The following is a 9,085-nucleotide window of genomic DNA, read 5'->3' as shown; positions in this document are numbered from 1 at the left end:
CGTAAGTGAATTTTCGACGATGACCTTTGTTATAACCATGATAACTAGTATAACTAATTTGAACAATGATGAATGAGTAATAGGAAATATATTAAGTAGATAATATCGCGTGTGTGTTTACAGCTCGGGGGTCTCCTCATAATAAACACCTGGGTACACCTATACACAGGTCAGGCTAAAAGGTGTGATTTGATTGTTTTTATAACAATTATCGGTAGCCCCGATCCCTCCTTGGATATTTCTAGTAAATGTATCAAATTACGGCTGAGGTAACAGTATAATAAATCAACTGTTAGTATTACTGTCGGGGCTTACAGTGGTAGCAACGTTATTGTTGACAAACAACACGCACGATTCTGATACACGAACGATTACGCACGATACACGAACGATCACGCACGATACACGGACGATCACTAACTTACTGAATCTTCACGATACACGAACAAAAACGATTAAACACGCAACCGAACGATTCTACACCATTAAACACGCAAAATCAATATTAATTTTTAAGATTTGAATTAAGGAAACGTATTACTTTAATTTGTATTGCTTTATGTTTGTATGTTATTGAAAAGCGGCATGTACTTTAGTCATGCACTGTTTTGTATTTTACGAGTTAACACTTTTACACATCCATACACAAATATAAAGAATTCACAAACAAATTATTTTTTTGTTTCCATAACGAATATTAACTTCTATCATAAGTTAAAGAAAATTATCTGTAATAGAAATGAAGATAATGCATAAACTACACAAAATTATTTACGTACGAGTTGACTGTTTATGTAATTTAATTCTCTTACGTACGATTTAATTATGTGGGATACAGGTAAATTTGTTACCTTGTTCCATAGAATTTCGATTTTTCACATACAATATTTTCATAATTTACAGTACATAATTGATTTATTTTTATTTATTCTAAATTTTAAAGCGTCTAAAAAAATTTTTATTTCAAACAAATATGTATACAATCTATTAGATAATAATGCATATCGTATTCTAATTTGAAAGAAAAACGTTGGGAATAATCGTTTAGTTTAAAACTGGGAATGGATAAGCCTGGCCGCTTTCATTTAACGTGTCGCTTTTGCTAATATGATTGAAATTATTTGTCAAGACACAATTGATGCTTGATATAGGCTGTATATTAAATTAAGCAAAACTAACTCGACCGAACAAAGGATTGAATGAGCTATGGAAATACAAAAATTTATTTAACGACGGAAGAGAGAATGAATGTTAACAACTGTTAATGTTCTTATATAAAAAAAAAAAGTTTTATTAAATTCACATTGTTTTACAAAAACTACTTGTCTTTGTTTAGACAATAAATCCTGGCATTCCGTAAAAAAAGTTACAAAACGAAAAAAACGCACGAACACGCACGATGAAACACGCAAAGCAATTTTCCTGATACACGCACGATCCCGCACGTTACACGAACGATCCCGCACGTTACACGAACTATTTAACACGATTGGCTTGTCAACAATAACGCTGTTACCACTGTATTAACTTCACCCTTTTAGGTACAGGCTCCTGTACCCTTTATTTTTGTCGTCGACAAAATGCCCTTTTGGGAAAAAATAGATTCACTCAGTAATATGACTCAACGCAAGTTAGCAAAAAACAAAAAAAACAAAAAGTTTTTCCTGGTTTTCATTTGCATGCTACATGTTTAATCATTAAATTAATGTTTTCATTAAAATCAACCACACTTTATAGATCACTGACAATTTGATGAGGATATCTCATCTAGCGTCCGGGTCTCGAAACGTCTTTAACATTAGGTCACGAAAAGTCTTAGTCCCTAAACATCTTGCATCCGTGTAGTAGTATATAAATACTGGAAACTTGAGACCAAATATACTCAAATAAGAAAACAATATACAGTTAAGCTTAATTACAAGTCATATACGGAAGCGGTGTCACTTTACTATAACATAGAGACATCGTATAGTATGCCTCTGAAAATGACTTTCTTATTTGAGTACATTTGGTCTCAAGTTTCAAATATTTTTACGACAAATAAACAGTTCAATCATAGCACAACCAAGGTAACTCCATCGAGGAAACCCCTGCACAACTCCGATGGTACCACTGCTGGCATGCATCGCAGCAAAGCCAAAGGAGGCCTCTTCTCCCTTTCTTCCCACAAGTGGCACAAAGGTCCTTAAAAAAGAAACCATATTTTACTAATTTGGCACACTCGATCTCACCTAAATCAGTATTTAAATCAAATTCTACGTTTTTCACCTATTTGATTTCTCTATTTTAATTATTTAATCTCTTCAATAACATGGGTGTACCTCCAAGTAAAGGCACTAAAGATAAAAATTAAGATTGATATGCTCCGAATAAATTATTGATGATGACATAATGTTTCATATATAATAGAATTTCTATACATAGTTCGCCATATACACACATTCATATATTTTTATAACTATACTGAGTACAAGACTAAAATGAATAGAATGGATAACAACATTTTCTCATATGCCAATTAAACTTGATCTGCTTTTTATATACTTATGTATGGAATAAGAAATCATTCTTTGAGGTGATAAGTTAAGTCCAGAGTGTGGTCAAATCCAATAAATTAAGCCTGAAGGACTTTATGCTAGATTCGACCATGCTTTAACCAAAATTATCACCTCATTACTTGGTTATATTTCCAATTTCTTCACTTTAAAACAACATTTCAAAAGCACTTTGATTTTATGTAGCACATGCAAAGTATTACTATGCGGCGCAGCCAATACAAATTCTCGCTTATATTATAGGACATGCCCATTTTGTGTTGCTCATCTTTTATAAAATTATTGGGCTATAGCCTTCAAAATTGATTTGTAATGTTATCACTAACAAAGACAGTTGAAAATGTAAATATTGTATAATTAGGCTTTTAGAATGTGTTTTCATTAAATAGTGATCTCTCACATCAAATTGATCTAAACATTCATTATGTTTGTGGAAGGATTAGCATACTTACACTCATCGGTACCCTCTGAACAGACTCCAGAGGCAGTCTGGGTGGGGAGGGGAGGGGCTCATCTGCTTGAGGTCCTTCTTCTAATGGGGTGCCCATGTCTACTGTCATATTCCCTATCATTTCAATAAATGGTTGTGGTGGGAAATCATTGCAGATGGACTCATTTAGTGATGGTAGAGGTGGTGGTGGTGGAGGGAGGTCACCCATGTCAAAGGAATCCTGTTCCGTGTCCGGGGTATCTACTACAGAGAATTATTATATTCGTTAAATTGTCTTCAGAGTTTAACTATAATGAAGATCAATAGCTCATTTTACTTCAATATTAAAGTGTCACTACTAGATTTGGTGGCTCTAATCAATTTGCATTGTTATCATTCCATTTAAAAGAATTGTGTTCATGATTTAATTTTGAGCCCAACTGTATATAATTATAATTTCAAATCATGTTACCATTGCCTTCAATCTCTGGGAAGGTTGTTTCCTTCACTCTAGTTTCTTCAACCTCATCATCTGATTATACTACAAAAAATGGATCTGAATGATTTGTACACCCTTTGCTTTTAGTAAAATAATGTGCAATATCGAGGAGTTGTATGAAAAATCTCAAAATTATTATATTCAATAAAATATAATTCCTCTGAAGGAGCTCATCATAAGAACAAATGCATGAAACTTCAATGTTCACTACTTATAAGATCATCATAAGGGAAACAATGCTCCATAATATGGTTTGTGCATCTCTTTTAAATTACAAGCTGACCATGATGTAATATATCACTATATCACACAATAAAGCAAACAATGGATCTCAGTTAGGAATTATCTGAGGTAAGGCATAGAATGGTGTCTTTAGATAGAACACCTATGGGATTTTTGCCACCTTCCTCACTTTCCCCATAATCCTCCCTGATTTGTTAATCTCTGCCCCAGGCGTGTTTTTTAGGATTGCAATCGCATCAGGAACTGCAAGGTTGAATGCTGTGGCTGCTCTGGCCTAGTCCAACAGGACATAGCCCTCCAAACATCTGAGGATGTCTTCTCATAGAAAATTGAAATATGAGAAGGTGGATATGTTTGAATAAATATATATGACAGATATAATCATTACTTTTAAAGTGTATTTCATATTTCTAGTTATATGACCTCTTAATATTTAAAGACATGAACTAACATGTTGGCACAACCCTCCAAGTTCTTTCAACATGCGATTTGCGGCTTGGGATGGTTGATGGTTTAAAGTTGTTTTTACATGGTAGGGCAGCAACACATCCTTGATATAGGTTGCACTACAGCATTAAATATTACGATATATTGTTACCAAAATTGCACAACTTTACATACAGATTAAAAATTCAAAACGAACTTCTGGAAAAAATCCTCTTGACATCTTTTCAAACAACGCTTCACTTACAATTTTCTAGCAAAATACACACGTGCATCCAGCAAGGCGTGAGACTTTGTTTACCTCGAAGTTACACATGTGCTTGAAAATCAAGCCCGGGCCGTTTCACCCCCCTCCGAAAACAACACGCATCAAAAATTCAAATGACCTCGCATTATTACCAAACTGGGATAGTTAGACTTCTTACACATTGTTTTTCATCTCATAAAAAAAATCAGCTCCTGTCTCGAGCGGAAACGCCCCAAATTCAAAGGAAAATTCGGGAATTATTTTGCATCAGCCATGTTTTGACGTGAACCTTCAGTGAAATACTGTAGTGACACCTGCATAGGCCCTGACTTCCTGCCAAAAATGCCCTTTGGCTGTAACCTCCATCATTTAAATAAAAAAATTAATGCATTAATTTTCTGTCTATTATATATTTTCTCATGTTCAGCTTTTAATGAGGCCGACTTTAATTTTCACTGCCTGTGTTTTTGCCTTTTCTAATGACATGAAAAAAGGAAAAATAAAACCTGCAATTTATCTTAAGAAAAATACTGTCCGAAACAATTTTTAATCAAAGTACTGAAAGTACTGAAAAGCGCTAACCTAGCTTGGTTCTAAGAAAATTTACTGTGTGCAAGCGTAGGCGGAAATGAGCCTTATTGAAATTTTAATTTATGTTTAATAAATATCAATTTAAAGTATCGAAGGCCAGATTTCTTTAAATATATGTTACTTTCTGAAAATGATGTGAATTAAAGCTGAACACGACTTGTATATGGATACTTGCCTGAAAAAAGATATGTTAAAATCACGAATTATACCTTTTGAACAGTAATTTATCACAGTTTTTGACATTTTCTTGCAAAGAATCGATTATATTTTTCTATATTTTAGCTTCTGAATACGGACTATATTTTTTCATCACTGCGTAGCATCCCGTGCTGATGTACGTAAGCCCCGCAAACCAATCGTATCTACTCGGCCATTTCCGTCACCCAGATAACTGGTTCCCTATACCTCTTACCAGTTTAAATGATGTATATTTCTGCTCATAGAGGGCAGTTATTCCTTGCACCGGAAGTAGAAGTCTAACGACAATAAAGCGCTGAGCTATGCTTAGCGCTTTAAAAAGTATCAGGATAGAAATAATAGAAAGAACGAGTTAACAAAAAGACGCGTGGCTAAAAGTTGATAAGTTGTACGTCATGTATCCGTAGTGACAGGGATAAGAAGTCTCCAGTTGGTTTGAACTGTTTGCTAACCTGCTTAAATTTAATTGTTTTCCCTTGGACTGAAATGTCACATTTTCATTGGTTTAAACATAGCACGTGATTGCCTCATATATCTCTATATTTGTTCGGTGAGAATTAATATTAGGCAATATGGCCGTCATTGATCGACGCTTCGCTTACTCATCTCGACATTTCATGGTATTTAATACATAAACCGCATGCCGTAAGTTCTTAAAGTATTTGGAGTAGTTGCCCTTTGAAATTCTTTTAAATTAGAGTAGTTGCCCTCAGAATATTGACGTCACATTGTTTTGTCTGGAGCAGAACAAAATGGCAGCGTCGAAATTTGCTCAAATCTCTGCAGAAGAAAGGGAGAAAACATTTAAAATTGAATAGCAACAAAACATTGTAGGTAAACATGGAGAAGCAAAGATTTTAAAAGAGTATTTGAAAGGTGAGATGGACAATTTTGAAGAGTTTAAATGAGTTAAATTGGACGAGATGTTAGGCATCTTGTACATGGCTGTGCCATGATCATCGCTATATGTGAATAAAATATGTCGCTTGATAGTCCTCGGGAAAACAAAACACTTATTAGGTTAGTTACTGACTCAGAAGCCGAGCCATCTATGGGATTGATCAACCCAATATATCTGCGTAGTGAGTCAGTAACTAACCTAATAAGTAATAATAGTCTACAATCTTTGATATATACGACTCTTTATAGACATTCAATCAATGTTCAAATTCGAGAATTATCTCAATGTGGATTGCAGTCAAACCTTCGTCTAATTTAACCTTTGGCGTTGATTAATGGCATACATCGTTAACCCGTACCATTCTTGCGTGATGCAGACTCGACAGCCAGGTTTATCTACCTCATCTCTATTAGGATTATAGCCTTTGTTACTTTAATATATAGGTATTTACTTCAATAAAGATAGAAAAATCACGTTGCAATTGGTATTCAATATTTGGGACAAGCTGTAATAAATGATAATAAACATACCTTCTAGCAGATCAATGTCAAATTCTGCCAACTTAATATTAGTATCTTGTGAGCTTAAAGGAGGTTGGCCTGAAAAAAAAAGGAATGTCACTTTTATTTGCAACTATCGATATAAATTTTTGTAAGATTATTATCATTCAAATTCACTTCATGTTTAGCTTAATTTTCAGTGGGTATCACTAATGTAATAACTTTCTTACATCTCATTCTTATAGAAAATAAACCCCTTTAAGTCCTGTGAGATATAAACCGAAAATTCACCAACCAGTGCGTAATAAACCCCTCACCGGCAAACTTCGGTAGATATTACACATTTTTTCTGTTAATCATCAGCTAATATGACGTAGATTTTGGTATGTTTGGCATCATTGTTCAACTTTGATCTCAAATTATGGCGACAAATCATTTTATCGAAGCCAACATGGTTAACAAGCCGCTAGCGCAGAATTTTCAGAAAAAATTATAAGAGACGGAATGTATAGACACATAGCTCTTTGCTAACAACAATCATTTATCACGTGATTTAAAAAAAAAATTCTTTGATTTTCTATAAGTATACGATATAAAGATCATTACTTGGCATTTTTCATATTGCACCCCACATGTATGTCAGCCTTTGAATCTGACAGCTTTCGAGCTGATATACAGCAACCTCCAGTTAACATAGGATTCGATAAAAAAATGCCATATTAAAATCTATTTTGATTACAAACCCCTCTCCGTCTTTCTTTTGTTGTTATTCCACAACCCTTTCCGCAAATGAGCGGCAATCATGACGAAGAACTCGGTATGCATCGTTCATCTCCGATGTCCGAGTATGACGTCTTGGTATACAAACAGCTTTAATTTTCAGGAAAGATTATATGAGACTTAATATATAGACACGGATCAATTTGTTGACAGTTATCATTTATACCATGATATGTTTTTATTATTATTTTTTTTTTATATTTTCTAAAGATATATGTTATAAATTCATGACATGGCATTTCTATATCACATCCTATTGATAAGTCAGAGGTCGCTGCATATATCAGCAAGAGAGTTGCAATACTCGGAGATCTATGTTTACGTCATCAATGGTTGTGTATTCCTATCCAACGTGACGTCAAAATAAAACATTACATCGGTTAAGGCGGTTGATTGACGTAAAATGAGAGAAAAAAATTCCGTTGAAAAGTGTTGAGTTGTAAATGTAAAGCACTTTAAATAAAAATATCGAAGAAATCATTGATCCGTGATAAAATCTTAAAACAAGGGTTGGTTTTTCTCTGCATAGGAATCCTGTTAAATGGCTCATTTTACGATTTTTAGTGGTATTTATTTAAGTAACTGTACATGTATCAAACGTAAAACACTTCAATGGAATAAGTGTAAAAATGTTGATGACTGGGTAATAAACCCGTCAGTTTCTATTCACTAAACAAGATAATTCATAAGATCTGGTAAAATTTAACAACACCTAATTTAATGCATGTAATCAGCGAAGGACCTGGGTTCGTTTTGCAATCGCTAATGTGAGTGATATTTTTTTTATATACAATACTCGCTACATTCATACATACATGAATCACCAAAATATTTTTGCAAATTTTACCTCTTAAACAGAGATTTACTAAACCTAGATTATGCCTACCGTTTATAACATTTTGAGCACTTTGTAGAGGGGAAATAAAATAAAAACTTAATAAACTGATTATACCTTCAAGCTCCATGTCAGCTTCTGCGACCTGAATATTAGAGTCTTGTGAGCTAATTTGAGGATTGCCTAAAAAAGTAAAAATATACCGTTTAACAGGGTTTTTTTTACAGTCGACAGATTTTTAATCTCATGAAAAAAAAGCTTCTTTTATAGGTCAGGCAATCATTTTTCAAAGGTCAACCTATGATAAAAATTACTTTAGCGCCATCAATTTATAGTTTGATAATATAAAATTTATCACATACTGTATTCTTAATTTAAAAAACATATAAACTATATTTTTTATCCAAATCAAAACATTGATATCAAATAAAATGTAAGCTTATCTAAACATTCACATTCATTTTATTTATGAAATATCATAACAGAGACAGATTTCTCCTCTTTGCTTTATTTTATTTTATAAAATTGATTCTTTTTAACAAAAATTGATAGTAATCATAAAGCGTAGTACAAGACAAAACAAGAAGCCCATGTATCACATTGCTCAGTTGAGCAACACTAGCCATAATAAAATCAGCTTTATGGGGTCATTTATAAAAAAATCTGAACAATGTACTTTAACGTATTCTTTTTAAAAAGAAGAACACCCCGCCTGAAAATTTTGATGTTAATCATGAAGCCCCTTTTGCTTTGCACAATTGTGAATTCCCTTTGACTTATGATGCTTTGTGCCACGTTTGGTTGTAATTGGCCATAAGTTTTAAAGGAGAAACGTTGACGGACATCAGACAAAAATAAATCA

General features: G+C 33.5%; 1 pseudogene; it reads right to left on the bottom strand.

The window, feature by feature from the left end:
- Positions 1-2,049: 2,049 nt before the first annotated feature.
- Positions 2,050-5,261, bottom strand: LOC128174654 (uncharacterized; annotated as a pseudogene).
- Positions 5,262-9,085: the final 3,824 nt, after the last annotated feature.

This window comes from Crassostrea angulata, chromosome 2 (assembly GCF_025612915.1).
Source record: "Crassostrea angulata isolate pt1a10 chromosome 2, ASM2561291v2, whole genome shotgun sequence".
Lineage (NCBI taxonomy): Eukaryota > Metazoa > Mollusca > Bivalvia > Ostreida > Ostreidae > Magallana > Magallana angulata.
This window is presented reverse-complemented; position numbering and strand designations above follow the sequence as displayed.